The sequence below is a fragment of the Magnolia sinica genome, chromosome 7 (assembly GCF_029962835.1).
Source record: "Magnolia sinica isolate HGM2019 chromosome 7, MsV1, whole genome shotgun sequence".
NCBI lineage: Eukaryota > Viridiplantae > Streptophyta > Magnoliopsida > Magnoliales > Magnoliaceae > Magnolia > Magnolia sinica.
Window position 1 is genome coordinate 44,121,933 of NC_080579.1, and position 20,173 is coordinate 44,142,105.

Below are 20,173 nucleotides of genomic sequence, written 5' to 3' on the forward strand. Positions count from 1 at the left end.
CGTGTCTGCCTCACTCCCATGATTTAGATGATGATATGATTAGGGAGATGGGAACCATGCTAGATACCATGCCGGTGCTTGAAGTTAACTGGTGGAGGCCACAATTTGAAGAATTAACTTAAACTGATGTAGTGCCTCTACCGTCTAACCTCAAGGCACCGAAGCTTGACCTAAAACCTTTGCCCTCCGATTTGAAATATGTTTATTTAGGTCAGGATGAGATATACCCAGTGGTGATTTCTTCCCACCTTGAGTAAGAATAGGAGAGTATGCTTATCTCTACTCTCATTAAGCACAAAGGAGCACTTGAATGGTTGATTGTGGACCACAAGGGAATTGACCCTTTAATTTGTACTCACCACATTTATCTAGACAATAATACGAAGACCTCCTATAACACCCCGGATTTTTGCCAACTTGGAGTTAGACGTACTTAAGCAATGGGTCGATCCTAACACCTTAATTACTTCTCAAAAACTCAATCTCAAAGTCTCAAATCCCCTTTCAACCCATTTCCTTCAAAATCTCCCATTTTCTTCAAAAATCTCACCTTTCACCACCTTATTCTTCAAAATTTTCTAAGTACCTTCATATTAGATACTAATCTTAAAGTTTAAAGGATGAAGAACAATACTTAAACTAAAACTTACTGTGAATGGTAAATACGAAAATAAAATGGGCTTTTGACTATTAACCTTTTGGAATCTTATGAAATAAATAGATTATTTAGATATATTAGCTTCTCCTACCCCAAAATCATATATTACACATGAAATAACTCATTCTGGCTTACAAATAAGACCCGATAATGCCTCGACGGACTTTGGAGCCTAAACGACACAATTCGGAGGGACCCGAGGTGGGTCCCGCATGTATCCAGAACCCCCCCGGGGGGGAGGACATCACCCCTGGAGTGCACCCCAGAGTCCAGTGACCAGCGAAGGGCTAACCAGTTCGGCAAGGCCTCGTCCGTACAGCAGACCGGGCGGTTCGCTTTTCACAAATTCTGTGACTTTCTCACAACTTTGAAAAGTCATATCTCCCTCGTTATAACTCCGATTTAGGTGATTCAAAACCAGATTGAAGCTTGATAAGTCCAGTTTTATAAAAAAATAAGTGAAATATATAAAAAAAATACTTAATATAGTTAAATATAGGACGTTGTGACAACTGTTTGAAAATTATTAGTTTGGACAGCTGCTGCTTCTGGAATTTTTAGAATTTTTCTACAATACGAAATCTAATGAAATTTGGTAGGAATGAAGTCGACTTGATGATGAAATATTATAAAAATAATTAAAATAATATACTAACTGAAAGTGCTAGAAAGGGGTGTAGAACTGCCCTAGGACCTTATTCTATCGTAATTAGGGCACGATTTAGTTAAGTGCTAAACTGAACAATCAATAGAATTAGTTCGAACTACTTCAAATACGAACTAAAGACTCAAAATATGTAGAATCATTAACACTACATTATCTTGAAACTTAAGATCCATCTCAAAATCCAGTTGCTCTTGGGAGCACCTTGAAACTCCATATCAGACCTGGACCGCACGTCGAAAGTCCGATTACCCCGAAACCATACAGTTAGGACCGCCTTACTAGACTTGATAACCTCCTCAAAAATCAAGTCCTAATAGTGTCTAAAAACACACAACTTGAGCCCGGAGTAAAGTGTGTGAGAAACGTGAATGTTTTGGAAATAAAAATTTAAATTTAAGTAATCTGAGTTGTGTCGCTTGCGGGCCAAATATAAGGATTCAGACCGTTAGAATTTGACCCAAATACACCCTCGTATCAAGAGAAATGTCCCACACATGTTAATGTACTTGTGGCCGTGATCGAGTGCCCGTGACCGTTGAACTAAAACTGGTCCACCACGGCTAATCTGTAAATCCGTTCGGAACAAAAACTCAGCCTGACCTAGATCCATGGTCAGGGAACTTAAGTCCGACGGCACGTGGAAAATGGGCCACCATAAGTGCTCCGTTGGACCGGAACGGCCAGTATTTGGATATAACCTAAGTATACCTTGGCCCTGAGGCCATTCCCATCAAACCTGGGCCTATATAAGGACCTTAAACACTCCCTCTCATATGCCATACGAATTTTGCAAACCCTAAGGGAAAGAAGAGAGAAAAGAGAAGAAGAAAGTGAGGAAGAGAGAGAGAGAGTGAGAGATAGATGTTGGGATCTTTCCCTGATGCTCCACGTGCTTAGCCACCACTCCTGTGTCGTTATACGGGCGATACCAATCCCATTCTTAGGTAAGAAAACCTAACCCTAATCTGTTTTAGGGTTTCAGATAGTGTAAGTTATGAAATAGCTAACCTAATTTATGCTATAGGTTGCCAATTTGCCGTAGACAAAGACTTAGCTTTAAAACGGAGTTCGTTATGAGTCTATCGGCAAAAGGTGCGGACTATAAACGTATAGGTTATGGTTTTTAAGGCTTTCAATATCGATTAATAGTTTATTACTGATGTGGGTGCAATTTCACATGCCAAATGCGATGTTTGTATCGCGTTTCTGATATATATGAACTATAATGAGTTTAGTGTATTCCATGTATATGTAGAAAGTATCGTATGCGTATCAAATTTGAACGTGTGCTTGCCATGATTAATTGTCGTGTGTTTGTGCTAGTTGTATGTGTAACAACTCCTTGGCGAAAGGATTTTCCCTAAGACGTGCTATCACCAACATACGTCATGTACGTTGGAATATGTAGTCTAAGTGTTTATAAAAATGTCTGAATGAACAAGTGTATAATAAATTGTACTTTATATGGGTATTGAGAAGAAATTCTCAACTATCTTAACAATGTGTATGATTTCCTCCATGTAACTTATATTCTTTATCTGTTTTACTTAGACACTGCCTATGTGTGAATTCATGTTTAAGTTGAAATCCATCAAATGCTCACATGCTTGTATGATTGAAATTGTTGATCCATTACTGTTCTGATTAGCTTGTATGATTATCTGTTATCATTGAATGTGTTTGGGACTATGGAATAGTCCAGGCAATCGATAACAAGCTTTGAATAGGTGGCTGAGGTTGCTCCGCCACATAGGACGTGATCGATGAATCCGAGCCGTACTTGGGATGTCGGCAGTGGTTAGGCCACATGGAGTGCTTACGCACTTCATGTCGATTAACTCAACGTGCGTTCATACTAGTCGAGCTCGTCAAGTAACCCGATTGACCCAATATATGTTCACCATGTATGGGCACTATAACTTGAACCTAAGGTACCAAACTCACCAGTGAAAACCCCGTTAACCTTGGTACCTCGATCCACTAAGACTCATGAGCCGGACATGGTGGTATGGGACACCGTGTTCGAGCTATCGGCCTACGCTGGGGTGACGAGCCTCCCCGTAGTGACCAGTGAGCAACCTAAACTCGTGAGCGGAATACGGTAGTATGGGACACTGTATTCGAACTGTCGGCCTACACTAATAAGGTGACGAGCCCTTTGTAGTGACCTCGAGCGTACACTAAGACTACATAGAGGCAAGGAGCCCTTACGTAGCAACAAGAGTACACTAGGCCTGCACTGATAAGGTGACGAGCCCTTTGCAGCAACCTAAAACCCTAACATCGTATAAGATTTACTAGGATTGACGACCCTAGAATGGATCATTATTTGGGAATTGATATAAGGGAGGTACCTTAGCTTCCCAATCCTGCTGTATGAAAGGGACTAATAATAACTCGGTAATCACGCTCATTTCATCGCACTGCATGTGCCCCGGGTTGAAGAGCATAGAGGGAAGAAAGCATGCCGCGACCGTAAGATGGTGTCACACGAGGAAGTGTAGGCGAGGGCATGCATCATGCTTACATTTCATCCTTGAATTAATAAGAGTATCTAGGAATGTTTGAGATGTCTGATTTATCATTACTGCTTGACTGAATTGATAACATGTTAACCTTTGCTTTATTGTTCCACTGAGTTGATCACTCACTCCCACGTTACGGGACGGTGTTTTAAACACCCACCAGACCCTGTTTTAGTTTCAGATGATGGGTGATGCATATGAGATGGAGCCGGACTTTTATGATGATGAGGAGGGTTTCTCCTATATGCAGCTATCAGGCGGGTCTATGTAGACCATGTTCTGATCGACGGGGTTATAAGGATGCTGACTAGATATCATTACACTCGTTATGATTGTATTTTGGAGCACACATGTATATTCATTTTGTACATTTTGTGGGCATACATGTACATGTTTAACCTAGTAACCTGATTATACATATATATCAATACGTTCAGAGAAAACTTATATATCCCTTGGATTTAACGTAGGTCAAATCAATACACCCCTTAGAATTACCTTCTTCAAGACTTGTTACAATCGGGAACACGGAGTAGAGAAACTATATATAAGCGAAGTATTCGTGGTTTGAATCAAATTCTCAATCTTGGTAGTTATCAATGAACTCTATGCTCTGATCAAGCAGAAGATCGGGATCAACTAGGATTAAGAACTGATACGACAAATTTCCTGTCATCACGAGGCAGAAGGTCTATGTATCCGGCTCAGACCCACTACACAACTTTCCTTCCGTGTTGGCCCTACCACTTACAACTAAAGTTTATTACTTCGTCTTTGAGAAGTGTTAAGAATATATAGCCAATAGAGATTTTCCTCTTTAGGCCCAAGAAATTTCTCAAATGGGCAATAGACAGTTAGGAATTAAGACCCGAATCATGAACCATTCTGGCATACATATTGTGCATATGAACTTAGAAGGATAGTCTGCCCGTTAACGTATTTTATCCAAATTCCTTCTGTACTAATAATGTATAGATTATCTTACAGTATTAAACTAGACATGATTAAAGAGGGTAAGTCTGGACCGTGACAAAACTCCTTGATAGAATTAGGCATCTTGCCATAAACTTACACCCGTTCCCGAAATCAACCGCAACACCCATCATTTTTAGCTCCTTTCTGTAACCATAGGTACCAACGCCATAGTACACCTCATCGATGAAAGGAAGACCAATGTATTAAGAGATCGTTTTCCATTCCGTGTCGAGGATAGGTCCCAAATTACACCTTGTTCCGACCGGATCAGGACATAGATCCTTGAGCCTTGAGAGTAAAAATAATTTTTAAGGGGGGTAGAACATTATGAGCCCAATCTAGTTAAGTCAGTCTATACATCTATTGGATCAGACTGGCGCAACGGAAGCGTTGTGGGCCCCTGCCCCACTGGCTCAGGATCAAAGGAAATTGATCCAGGCTGTGCGAAGGGATAGGTCACTAAATAAGATTTGAATCTTCCTTAGAATGTTTATAATGAAGTCTTTGAAGGAAAGCAATTAAGGTTTAAGTATTAAACCAATTCATGTTAAAGAATAGACCTAACAATGGGTATGAGCTAAATTACAATAGCTGAGGTCAGTGTATCTATAATGTGCTCGTTGAATACGAACTTAATAGGAGCCTTATCCAATTTTAGGGTGAAACAATTTTAAGAAGGGTAAACTAAAATGAGCAAGACTAGCATAGATAGTGCACACCCTGCCACGCATATAAACTTGAAACCAATAAAGTTTAGGCAAAAGAAATAACGAAATCCTTACTTATTACCCTTAGCCAATTTCGGGGATGAAATTATTTTTAAGGGGGGTAGATTGTAACACCCCGGATTTTTACCAACTTGGAGATAGACGTACTTAGGCAATGGGTCGATCCTAACACCTTAATTACTTCTCAAAAACTCAATCTCAAAGTCTCAAATCCCCTTTCAACCCATTTCCTTCAAAATCTCTCATTTCCTTTAAAAATCTCACCTTTCACCACCTTATTCTTCAAATTTTTCTAAGTACTTTCATATTAGATACTAATCCTAAAGTTTAAATGATGAAGAACAATACTTAAACTAAAACTTACTGTGAATGGTAAATACGAAAATAAAATGGGCTTTTGACTATTAACATTTTAGAATCTTATGAAATAAATAGATTATTTAGATAGATTAGCTTCTCCTAGCCTAAAATCATATATTACACGTCAAATAAATCATTCTGGTTTATAAATAAGACCCGATAATGCCTTGACGGACTCGGGGGCCTAAACGACACAATTCGGGAGGACCCGAGGTGGGTCCTGCATGTATCCAGCACCCCCCCGAGGGGGGGGGAAGGAAATCACCCCAGAGTCCAGCGACCGGTAAGGGGCTCGCCGGTTCGGCGAGGCCTCGTCCGTACAGCGGGCCGGGCGGTCCGCTTTTTGCAACATCCAACTTTGAAAATTCATATCTCCCTCGTTATAACTCTGATTTAGGTGATTCAAAATCTATATTGAAGCTTGATAAGTATAGTTTTATATAAAAATAAATAAAAAATATAAAAAAATTCTTAATATAGTTAAATATAGGATGTTGTGACCAAAAATTATTAGTTTGGATAGCTGCTGCTTCTGGAATTTTTAGAAATTTTTTACAATACAAAATCTAATGAAATTTGGTAGGAATGAATCATACTTAATGATGAACTATTAGAAAAATAATTAAAATAATATACCAACTAAAAGTGCCAGAAAGGGGTGTAGAACTGCCCTAGGATCTTATTCTATCGTAATTAGGGTACGATTTAGTTAAGTGCTAAACTGAACAATCAATAGAATTAGCTCGAACTAATTTAAATATGAACAAAAAGACTCAAAATATGTAGAATCATTAATACTATATTATCTTGAAACTTAGGATCCATCTCAAAACCCAGTTGCTCTCAAGATCACCTTGAAACTCCGTATCAGACCTGGACGGCACGTCGAAAGTCCGATTACCCCGAAACCATACAGTTATGACCGCCTTGCTAGACTTGATAACCCTCTCAAAAATCAAGTCCTAATAGTGTCTAGAAATGAACAACTTGAGCCTGGAGCAAAGTGTGTGAGAAACGTGAATGTTTTAGAAATAAAAATTTAAATTTAAGTAATCTGAGTCGTGTCACTTGTGGGTCAAATATAAGGATTCAGACCGTTAGAATTTGACCCAAATACACCCTCGGATCAGGAGAAATGTCCCATGCATGTCAATGTACTTCTGGCCCTGATTGAGCGCCCGTGACTGTTGAACTGAAACTGGTCCGCCACGGCTAATTTGTAAATCCAATCGGAACAAAAACTCAGCCTGACCTAGATCCATGGTCAGGGAGCTTAAGTCCGACCGCGCGTGGAAAAGGGGCCACCAGAAGTGCTCCGTTGGACCGGAACGGTTCGTATTTGGATATAACCTACGTATACCTTGGCCCTGGGGCCATTCACATCAAACTTGGGCCTATATAAGGACCTTAAACACTCCCTCTCATATGCCATACGAATTTTGCAAACCCTAAGGGAAAGAAGAGAGAAAAGAGAAGAAGAAAGTGAGGAAGAGAGAGAGAGAGAGAGAGAGAGAGAGAGAGAGAGAGAGAGAGTGAGAGATAGATGTTGGGATCTTTCCCTGACGCTCCACATGCTTAGCCACCACTCCTGTGTCGCTATACGGGCGATACCAATCTCATTCTTAGGTAAGAAAACCTAACCCTAATCTGTTTTAGGGTTTCAGATAGTGTAAGTTATGAAATAGCTAACCTAATTTATGCTATAGGTTGCTAATCTGCCGTAGACAAAGACTTAGCTTTAAAACATAGTTCGTTACGAGTCTATCGACGAAAGGTACGGACTATAAATGTATAGGTTATGGTTTTCAAGGCTTTCAACGTCAGTTAATGTTTTATTACTGATGTGGGTGCAATTTCACATGCCAAATGCGATGTTTGTATCGCGTTTCTGATATGTATGAACTATATTGAGTTTAGTGTATTCCATGTATATGTAGAAAGTATCGTATGCATATGAAATTTAAACGTGTGCTTCCTATGATTAATTGTCATGAGTTTGTACTAGTTGTATGTATAACAACTCCTTGGCGAAAAGATTTACCCTAAGACATGTTATCACCAACATACGTCATGTACGTTGGAATATGTAGTCTAAGTGTTTGTAGAAATGTCTGAATGAACAAGTGTGTAATAAATTGTACTTTATATGGGTATTGAGAAGAAATTCTCAACTATCTTAATGATGTATATGATTTCCTCCATATAACTTATATTCTTTGTCTGTTTTACTTAGACACTGCCTATGTGTGAATTCATGTTTAAGTTGAAATCCATCAAATGCTCACATGCTTGTATGATTGGAATTGTTGATCCATTACTGTTCTGATTAGCTTGTATGATTATCTGTTATCATTGAATGTGTTTGGGACTATGAAATAGTCCAGGCAATCGGTAACAGGCTTTAAATAGGTGGCTGAGGTTGCACCGCCACATAGGACGTGATCGATGAATCCGAGCTGTACTTGGAATGTCGGCAGTGGTTAAGCCACACGGAGTGCTTACGCACGTCATTTCGATTAACTCAACATGTGCTCGTACTAGTTAAGCTTGTCAAGTAACCCGATTGACCCGATGTATGTTCACCATGTATGGACACTACAACTTAAACCTAAGGTACCAAAGTCACCAGTGAAAATCCCGTTAACCTTGGTACCTCGATCCGCTAAGACTCATGAGCCGGACATGGTGGTATGGGACACCGTGTTCAAGCTGTCAGCCTACGCTGGGGTGACAAGCCTCCCCGTAGTGACCAGTGAACAACCCAGATTTGTGAGCCGAATACGGTGGTATGGGACACTGTATTCGAGCTGTCGGCCTACACTGATAAGGTGACGAGCCCTTTATAGTGACCTTGAGTGTACACTAAGACTGCGTAGAGGTGATGAGCCCTTACATAGCAACAAGATTACACTAGGCCTGCACTGATAAGGTGACGAGCTCTTTGCAACGACCTAGAACCGTAACATCATATGAGATTTACTAGGATTGACGACCCTGGAATGGATCATTGTTTGGAAATTGATATAAGGGAGGTACCTTAGCTTTTCAATCCTGCTGTATGAAAGGGACTAATAATAATTCGGTAATCACGATCATTTCATCGCACTGCATGTGCCCTGGGTTGAAGAGCATAGAGGGAAGAAAGCATCCCGTGACCGTAAGATGGTGTCGCATGAGGGAGTGTAGGCAAGGGCATGCATCATGCTTACATTTCATCCTTGCATTAATAAGAGAATCTAGGAATGTCTGATATGTCTACTTTATCATTACTGCTTGACTGAATTGATAACTTGTTAACCTTTGCTTTATTGTTCCACTAAGTTGATTACTCACTCACATGTTACGGGACGGTGTTTTAAACACCCACCAGACCCTGTTTTAGTTTCAGATGATGGCGATGCGTATGAGGCGAAGCCAAACTTTTATGATGATGAGGAGGGTTTCTCCTATATTTAGCTATTAGGCGGGTCTATGTAGACCATGTTCTGATCGACGGGGTTACAGGGATGCGGACTAGATATCATTACACTTGTTATGATTGTATTTTGGAGCACACACATATATTCATTTTGTACATTTTATGGGTATACATGTACATGTTTAACCTAGTAACCTGATCATACTTTGGAGACTTACTACAGTTCATATATCTTATACATCTAATACAGTCTTTCCCATGCAAAAATTCACTTGTCTCTGGAGTGTGATATGCTGTTTTGGTATAATCCCATTCATGTATAATGCACTAATATGGACAATATTTAATCATCATTATTTATGTTGCATAAGTGATATGTTGGAACTCGGGAGTCGAGTTTGTGCTCAACCCCCGATTTTTAGGGCGTTACACCTCCCGGCAACCACAACATATACTAAATCTAAACATGAAGGAAGTGGTTAAGGCTGAGGTGCTAAAACTATTGGATGTGTGTATCATATCCCTTATATCCAATAGTTAATGGGTGAGTCCAACTCAGGTGGTTCCTAAAAAGTCCAGAATCACCATCGTAGCCAATGCCAACAATGAACTCATGCCAACTAAAGTTACTACTGGTTGGAGAATGTGCATTGACTGCAGAAAATTGAATACTGTCATGAGGAAGGACCACTTTCCTTTTCCCTTCATTGATCAAATTTTGGAAAGGCTAGCTGGTCACTCGTACTACTGCTTCCTTGATGGGTATTCAGGTTACAACCAAATAGAAATAGCCCTTAAAGATCAAGAGAAGACTACATTCACATGTCCCTTTGACACCTTTGCTTATTGAAGGATGTCATTCAGATTATGTAATGCCCTTGCCACTTTTCAGCGATGCATGATAAGTATTTTTTCTGACATGGTGGGGTAATATCTAAAGGTCTTCATGGATGACTTCTCTGTCTTTGGTCCATCCTTCAGCGATTGTTTGAAGAATTTTAAATGTGTGTTGAAGCGATGTGAGGAAAAGAATTTGGTACTAAATTGGGAGAAGTGTCATTTCATGGTTCTTAAGGGAATTTTTTTGGACATATCATCTCGTCCAAGGGAATTGAGGTAGATAAAGCTAAAATTGATCTTATCTCTACCCTACCTCCACCCAAGAGCATACGAGACGTGCGATCCTTCTTAGGACAGGCTGAGTTTTATAAAAGATTCATAAAGGACTTTAGTCACCTCTCTCATCCTTTATGTAATCTACTTCAAAAGGATGTACCATATGAGTGGACTGAGCAATGCCAAGAAGCTTTCTCTAAGCTCAAGGGCATGTTGACTACCGCACCTAACATGCAACTGCCCGATTGGAGCATTGCTTTTGAACTTATGTGTAATGCGTCTGACTATACTATTGGGGTAGTGTTAGGCCAGAGAAAAGAAAAGAAGTCTTACATTATTCATTATATAAGTAAGACTCTAAATCCTACCCAAGTGGATTACTCTAATATGGAAAAGGAACTCTTAGCAGTAGTATTCATTCTGGATAAATTTAAGTCCTATTTGATTGGATCCAAGATCATCATCTACATTGCTCATGCGGTGCTCAAGTATCTTCTTTCTAAGAATAATGCTAAGTCCCGTTCGATACGATGGATCCTCTTACTTCAGGAATTTGATTTGGAAATAAAAGATAAAAAGGGAGTAGAAAACATAGTGGTTGATCATCTTTCGAGACTTAACCTCCCTGATTCCCTTGAGATGACACCTATAAATGACATGTTCCCTGACGAACAATTGTTTAAAGTCTCCCACTCACCTTGGTTTGCTAATATTGCTAATTATCTTGCCACGGGTTTCACGCCAACACATTGGACTGCGCGAGATAAGAAGAAATTCTTTGCCGAGGTATGCAAATTCTTCTGGGAAGATCCATATTTATTTAAATATTACCCAAACCAGATTCTAAGAAGATGTGTGCCAGACAATGAACACCAAAGTGTCATCTCCTTCTGTCACTCTCAGGCCTGTGATGGTCACTTTTCTACTAAAAAGACCATGGCCAAAATTAAATTCTGCAGGGTGGTTTCTATTGGCCCACTATGTTAAGAGGTTGAGTTTTGCAAAGCTTGTGAGCGTTGTCAAAAGTTAGGAGCATTGTCCCATCGAAATATGATGCCTTTGAACCTCATTCTGATCATTGAAGCATTTGATTGCTGGGGCATTGATTTCATGGGACCATTCCCCCAATCCTTTAGGAATTTGTATATTTTCCTAGTAGTAAACTATGTCACTAAATGGGTCAAAGCAATCTCGTGCCGAAATAATGACCATCAAACAGTCATTAAATTTTTAAAAAGGAACATCCTTTCCCAATTTGGAACACCTCGGGCCATCATTAGTGATGGAGGTTCACATTTCTGCAATAGGCCATTTGTAAATTTAATTAAGAAATATGGCATCTCTCATAAGGTGAGCACTCCATATCACCCACAATCAAGTGGGCAAGTGGAGATTTCCAATAGAGAAATTAAATATATTTTGAAAAAAAATGGTTAACCCTGACCGAAGGGATTAGTCAATTCAATTGACTATTGCTTTATGGACTTACCATACAACCTTTAAAACTCTCATTGGAATGTCTCCCTTTAGACTTGTCTATGGGAATGCTTGCCACTTACCTGTGGAATTGGAACATAGACCCTACTAGGCTATTAGGAATTTGAACTTCGACTTGGACAACGCTAGCTCGCTGCGCAAATTGCAATTAAATGAACTTGAGGAGATCCGGAACGATGCATACAAGAACTCGAGAATTTACAAGGACAGGTTGAAGGTGTTTCATGATAGGAACATCCTTTGAAAATCATCCTTGACCAGTTAAAAAGTCCTTTTGTATAATTCTCAGTTACAACTTTTTCTGGGTAAACTCCGATCTAGTTGGACCGGCCCTTTCACTATTACTTATGTTTATCCTCATGGGGCTGTTGAGATAAAGAATCCAAACAATGGTAATGTTTTCAAAGTAAATAGACCTCGTTTAAAGCCATTTGTTGAGAAATTTGATTCCGAGGACATGTCCATGCCTCTAACTGATCCTGTCTATCTGGATTGATCTCCTAGTCTAATAGAGGTATAGTTAGATTTATTTGCTTTCATAGGATTTAGGACTAGGGTAGTTTGCTTTCAACTTGTTTTAGTTTTATTTTGTGCTAACCCATGTTATACTAAGATCTATAGAAAAAGCCTCAAAATTTTTTCTCCTGGTACTATCTTTCCATCACTACTCCATTTCTTTTCAATGTCTCATGTGCATTACATGTTTATTTCTTTTACATTGAGGACAATGTAGATTTTGGGTTAGGGGTGTGGATTAGGTAAACTAATCACTATTTTGTTTAGTTTTGGGCAGAAATTGTGAAATTTATGAATTTTTCAAACTAAAACTTGTTTGGAAGCGATAGTTTATGTAATTAATAATGCATTGAGTAGGATAATAAGATGAAGATTGAATCTTGAATTGTTGGATTTTGATCACCCGAGTAAACTATCACCTATGGTTCTCGAATGACTAAGAGAAAATTTATATATCATGTTAATCTAAATCACAAAATACGTTCAATTTGCTTCCTTGGGATATGCTAGGATTCCTGATTGGTAGCATGTGAATCATTAATAGATGTTGAGAATTGAGTCTGGAGAATTTTATCCACCTTAAAAGATGAAAAAGCAGTTAAAAAAATAAGGGATCAACAAAAAGGCAATAAAGGATGAAAAAGAATAAAGAATGACAACATCTCTAAGGAGAATGAAAAAGGTCTCCTAAAAGAATGTAATGTCTGAAAAAGAATGAATAAGGGTAACTGATGATATAAAATCAAAAACTAGAAAAAGAAGGAAAAGGGGGATATGTTCGGAATTAGTACTTGAATTCTTAAACTACTCTTAATATGATGAACATGGTTAACATTATGAAACGATAGTGGATTCATGGGAAGTAAGTTGACATTCACCAAGCACATTGGAAAAACTTGATACATGAATGTATGATTTTAAAACGGATAAATAAACTATTTGATTAATTGCTTAGGTCATTTGGCTCTAGGTTTTCAAAATCTCATTTTCTTGTCTTGACGCTACTCATCCATACTTGATTACAGAAAAGATTGTCTTCTAAAAAAGGTTTTGAACTTTTAAGATCGAAGATTATTTTATGCTTATTTTTGCTCGGGACTAGCAAAATGCTGGTTGGGGAATGAGTTGAGTGTCAAATATTGCATATTTTCCCCCATTTACATCTTTATTTTACAAATATGATAAAGCTTAATGGTATATTTTATACATGTTTGTGTTGCAAGGTGATTTTAAGAGCTTGGATTGAAAAGAATGCTAAAAGCATGAATTTAAGGCTCAAGAATTGCCAAAGCAAAGAGCGGATCTTTGGAAGCTAAGATTGAAGATTTCAAAACCTTAGGATCCAAGAAAACCAAGTAGAGAAGGAAGGAAGTTGGAAAAATAAAGTGCTGAAATTCAATTCAAATTTTGTGTCATCAACCACAGCTCGATGACATCGAATTTTCATAAGAAAATTAAGTTGGTTGCTGGACATATTGGATGCAATTCTCGATGAATCGAAGGCATGTTCGATGACTTGAAGAAGATGCTCGATGACATCGAAGACTGTTTGATGGCATTAAATTTATTGAAGAAATTGAATCAACTCATTGGACTATTGTGGACACTTTATCATTGGATCGAGGACTTGTTCGATGACTCAAAGCTTCACTCAATGACATCGAAGGAGGGTTCGATGACATAGAGACTTACGCAGTGCGAAAGGAAAAAAGGCACAACATTCGGATTCAAACCCCTTTGATGACATCGAAGGAGGTTCGATGACATTGAAGAGTTACGCAGAGCTTACGCAGACTGCATAAATTGTTGCAATTTTGCGAACTAGTGGAACTTGGGCTATAAATATGGGTTCCTTAGGCACTTTTTAGGATATCTAGGGTTTGGAGGAGCTGAGCAAAGGGGTAGAGCAATCATCTAAGAATTTCTTCTTCTCTTCTTCTTAGTTTTTAATGTTTTCTTATAGGGTTTTGAATCCAATCTTGTCCATGGTTAGCTAAATCCCTTAGCTAGGGCTAAGGTGTGAAGCTTGTAGCATGTTTGAGATGTTTTTCTTGTTTGATTCTTGTTCTTGTTGAACTTCTTTGATTCTAATTCGATATTTAAGGAATAATTGTAGTCTTTAATGGTTTGTTATGATTTAAATTACAATATATCTGCCATAGCTTTGAGTATCTTCTTATTCTGACTAGAGATTGTGAAGTTAGTAAGGCCTATTGTTCATCATCGTCCCTTGGGCATGGTTGGGTGATGGAATCTCTTCTAACCTTCACAATTCTCCTTTGTTGGTTGTGGATTGGTATATCCTGTTATTTACCATTGTCTCTAGGGCATGGCTTGATGATGGAATCACTTCTGATCCTCACAACTCTCATCCATTGAGAATTAGGTCAAGGGAAGTTCTGATATGATCTTATTGATATATCTTCCAATTAGATAGGATAGGACTCCAAATCCAATTGTGTACCATGAATCAAATAAGGAGACATCCTAATGGCTGCAAGTGGATCCCTGAAAACCCTAGTTCCCACTTTTGAATTCTTAAGTTTCAAATTAAATACCTCATAATTACTTCCTTTGTTTCCAAATTTAGATTTACATCTTCTTCTAGTTTTGATTCTAGTTACTTTTAGAATACACACGATATTAGTCCCTGTAGATTTGACCTCGGTCTTACCGTGATTATTACTACATCGTGATCCTACACTTGGGGTTAAGAACAATACCTCAAGGGTTTGGTTAGGGAAGTGAGGGTTTGTTTACATATGTGGAGCGCTCGAACTTCTTCTTGGTTTAGTTCTTGGTCTTTTAATCTTCAGCTAGGAGCTCACTTAACAGAGTAACTCAACAATCACGTAATTTGACAAACCAGGACACTTTCACTACATATAATCGTTAGTGATGGTGGTATAAGACATTGTGTCTATGTTGTCGGCCTACGCTAGGGTGACGAGCCTCCCTGTAGTAACTAATGAGCAACCAATAAGGCTATGAGCCTAGTACATCAAACTATAATGATGTCGCAATCGTTCCACAAATGCATTTAGGTGATGACCCTTACATCATTTTTAGGCCCCCTCCACCCGTCGATGGGCGGCCTAACCCCGTGCATTCGGGCTATGTCATCCAGGTCCTGATCGATTGGTCGGGCCAGTTGGTCGAGCCAGTGTTAACTTCACATTGATTATGGAGTTGTCTTTGGGGTGGTAAACCCTAATATGGATCAAGGTTCGTAAGCACAGATCCGATACAGCCGCCCTAGGCCTAGCAATATGGATAAGGTCATTGGTTAAATATGGAGATATTTCAGCTTCCCCAATTTTTCTTGATGAATGGACTTAATTAATTCACTTGACTAACACGAACATTCATTACATTACATTATAGTTAGGTGTAGTGACTCGGGAGCTAAGGTTGCATGATGAGGGAGTGTTGGCTATTTGTGAATAAGGAGTTGGAGTCGCTATGATGGAGTGTTGGATTGTGAGGGCATGCTTCATCTCATACGACATACATATGCATTAATAAGAGTATTTATAAATTGGGTGTTTAAGTTAATTTATCATTACTTGTGCTAGTGGAATCGATAACATGTGTAACTTAGAGTTAATGGAACCACTGAGCTGATCACTCACTCCCACTCTGGGATGCTGTTTAAAAACACCAACCAGACACTGTTATAGATACAAGTACTATAGAATTTGATGCATTGGAGGAGGCATTTATGGACTTAGAGGAGGAGCTCTCATAATTCCAGTCGCTGGGTGGGCCGCTCTAGGTCGCCTTAGGGGCAACGATGAGATTTTGGGCTGATACGTTTTGTATTTTGGAACTACATGTATTTTTATTAGGATGTAGTATCGTATAGTGGATATATACACTTTCTGGTTAGATGTATTTTAAGTTCAAATCTGCATTTAATCCAGGGTACGTCAGATAGTCCATTGTAAATCTATCGAATGCTCACATGCCAAGCTTCCGCAAAGCATAAGCGACACTCGGGATATCGGGACTCGAGTATTTACTCAGCCCCTGAAAATTTAGGGCGTTACAAAGAGCATTCTATTGTACTTCAATGTACAACCTCGAGCTCCTCCATGGCTCGTCCATATCCGAGCTAAGCACCCAAGACACAACCTCGTACAAGTCCGAGCACACCCAGCTCGGAAGACTTGTAAAAAAACCCATGCACCGTACGATATGATGAAGAGGATGGTCATCCCAGATTTCATCTTACATTCTACTAAGGAAAGGAGCTCGGTCCCAATGCTTGGATACAATATTAAGGGTTAGGTCGATAGGTCATCAACCTGCTCAATGTTGAGGAAAAACTTGACCACAACTTATTACAGAATTCAGGTTGGCAAACTACTCCTCGGGACAACCATATAGGTCACTTCGGATGCTCAACCTTGGCCTTCTACTACATGCTTCTCCTAATTCCGACCACTCAGATCTTATTGAAGAGATATGTCTGAAATCTCAACTAAAGATCTCAAAAGATAACTGTGACACTACTGAGATACGATTCACTCTACAATACACACCTATTAAACAAGGAGATCGTGATCTATCCCACTGCCCCTTCTCAACTATAAATAGGAGCACCTCCAATGGTGAAATGTACACACAAATCTACTCACAGAAACCCTACACTCTACTAGACCCAGATTCCCTGTTTGACTTAGGCATCGTAGGGTCCCTTATTGCAGCTAGGGTCTCCTTTGTCCTTTTCATGTGCAGGTACTCGAAGGTCTAAGAAGGGATAACAAGATTTCTACGTTAACAATTTGGCACCATCTGTGGGAACAACATTTAGAGTCGTTCCCCTCATCTACAATACTCCAACAATGGTGAAAGGGAGAAAGAATGCTCAAACCACCACCGTTGCACCCGAACTTGCATTGGCAAAATAGTCTGTAGACCATCGGGACTTAACCTCCTAACTTCAGGCTGATTCTGCACTCACAGGTCCAGTACAACAGTCCCAAAATTAGGGAGGTCGGCTTATCTCTCTGAAGCATCAAGTTGAAGCACTGACCAATAACATTGATCAGATAAAACATATGCTAGAATGACATAATCCTCCTCCCAATCGAGGGCAGAGGAGGTTGATGCTCGGGCAACCACTAAAGTTTTTGTGCTGTCTTGAGCACCCGCTGGCTCCTAAAGGAATAAACAGCCTCATGAGGTGCCAAACTGTGCACCCTTCCATGCCTCAGGAACTACCACGCTAGCTACCTCTGGCCTACATCATGCATTGGAGCAGAAGAGGTGTGGTAAGGCTCCCGAGGTGGTGGCTGAGAACGAGGACCCTTTGGAAGCCGAACTCAACGATCTATGGGATCAGATCAGCGACATATGACAAGCCTATCGGGCACACGATCCGACCTTGATAGAAGCTATGTAGAAAGAAACTGAGCTGCCATTCACTAACGATATCATGCATTCTCAACTCCCGTCTAGATTCATGATGCCACAAATTACTCCATATTCTGGGTCCACCCACCTAGCCGAGAATCTAGAATCTTTTAGGGCATGTTGGAGCTTCATAGTGCCTCGACCACGGTGATATGCCGAGCATTCTCCCTAACTCTATCAGGAGCATCTCGGAAGTGGTTTTAGCAATTAAAACCAAAGTCCATTAGCTCATTCACACAGCTCAGCAAAGCCTTCATTACCAACTTCATCGAAGAAAAGGAATGGTTAAAACCAACAACTCACCTCCTCCTCATCACTCAGAAGGAGAACGAGCTGTTGAAGGACTACATCAAACTCTTCAACCTAGAAGTAATGCAATTAGAGGGCTATTCAGATTAAATCGCCCTAGCCGCTATGATGGCCAACCTAAAGGAAGGAAGGTTCCTCTTCTCACTCAGTAAGAATCCCCCGATGACACTGGTCGATCTCCTCAACCGAGCCCAGAAGTACTCCAATGCCGAAGAACTATTCAACTCACGAAAAGCCACCAGGAGTGGAGGAAGCTCGACCAGGGAGAAACGACCTAAGAACGAGTAAGCATCAGCTCCAAGCAACAAGCATAGAAGGGAAAACGACCCAACCAGGGGTTAACGTCGAAGCAGATGACCTAAGAGCATATTTCGCTCTTACACGCCCCTCAACTCTATGCCCGAGCAAGTCCTCATGCAAGTTTGGGACAAACGACTCCTCAAATGGCCGAACCAGATGAAGACCGACACCGAAAAGAGAGATACACAAAAGTACTGCCACTTACACCACGACCATTTTCACTCCACCAGTGATTGCTTCAACCTTAAAGAGGATGTTGAAGCCCTAATTTGCAACGGACATCTGTGGGAGTGTCAGTAGGAGGGAAGAATGGTGAGAGCAGAAGAATAAGCAGCTGTAACGCCCTAAAATTCAGGGGTTGAGCATAACCCAGCTCCCAAGTTCTAAAACATCACTTATGCAACATATTTAATGATGGATGTATGTTGTCTGTATTAGTGCATAAAACATGAAATAGATTAAGCTAAATAGAAAATATAATTCAGAGATAAGTGAAGAACGCAAGCGGAAGACTTAAAGAAATATATGTGTACATGTGCAAATCCCTGAAATACATATATATACCAGGTCGTACTGACAAGTGTTACTATCAAAATTACAAGTATTAAATTACATCATTTAATCCCAAAAGAAATCCCAGCATCCCGCGCATCAGAACAAGGCTCACTAGAACCCGTCTGAAAACTGCATCAAAGAGAAAGCAGCCTCATCATCGTCGATCTCCGGCTCTGCCTCAAAGGTTGCATCAGCATCTGCAACATCAGCAACTAAGACAGAGTCTGGTGGGTGTTTAACACTGCCCCAGAACGTGGGAGTGAGTGATCAACTCAGTGAAACAATAAAGCAAAGGTTAACATGTTATCAGTTCAATCAAGCAGAATAATTAAACATGTCCTAAGTACTCTTGTTAATGCAAGGATGTATGTAAAATGATGCGTGCCCTCACGGGTACACCCTCAGCGTCTTCATCATCTTACGTTACGCATGACATCGCCTCAAAGTGCGCCACGTCTACAAAGGACATGCAAATGCGGTGCATGAACATGATTACCAAGTTGTTATTAGTCCTTTTCATACAGCAGGGTTGGGAAGCTAAGGTACCTTCCTCATATCACCATCCAAACAGTGATCCATTCTAGGGTTGTCAGTCCTAGACAATCTCATACGATCATATGTTTTCAGGTCGTTGCAAAGGGCTCGTCACCAATCAATGCACGCCTATCACACCTTCGTTACTACACTAAGGCTCGTCACCTCAATGCGGTATCCAGGTATGCTCGAGGTCACTACAAATGGCTCGTCACCAATCAATGTAGGCCGACAGCATGAATATAGTGTCCCATACCACCATAATCGGTTCATGAGTTTGGTTGCTCACTGGTCACTACGGGGAGGCTCGTCACCCTAGCGTAGGCCGACAGCTCGACCACGGTGTCCCATACCACCATGTCCGGCTCATGAGTCTTAGTGGATCAAGGTATCATGGTTAATAGGATTTCATCGATAAGTTTGGTACCCTAGATTCAAACAGTAGCGTCCATACATGGTAAACATACATCGGACAATCGGGTTACTTGACAAACTCGACTAGCATGAGCGCACGTTGGGTTGAACAACATAGAGTGCGCAAACACTCCGCGTGGCCAAACTACTGCCGACAACTCTAATACGACTCGGGTTCGCCAA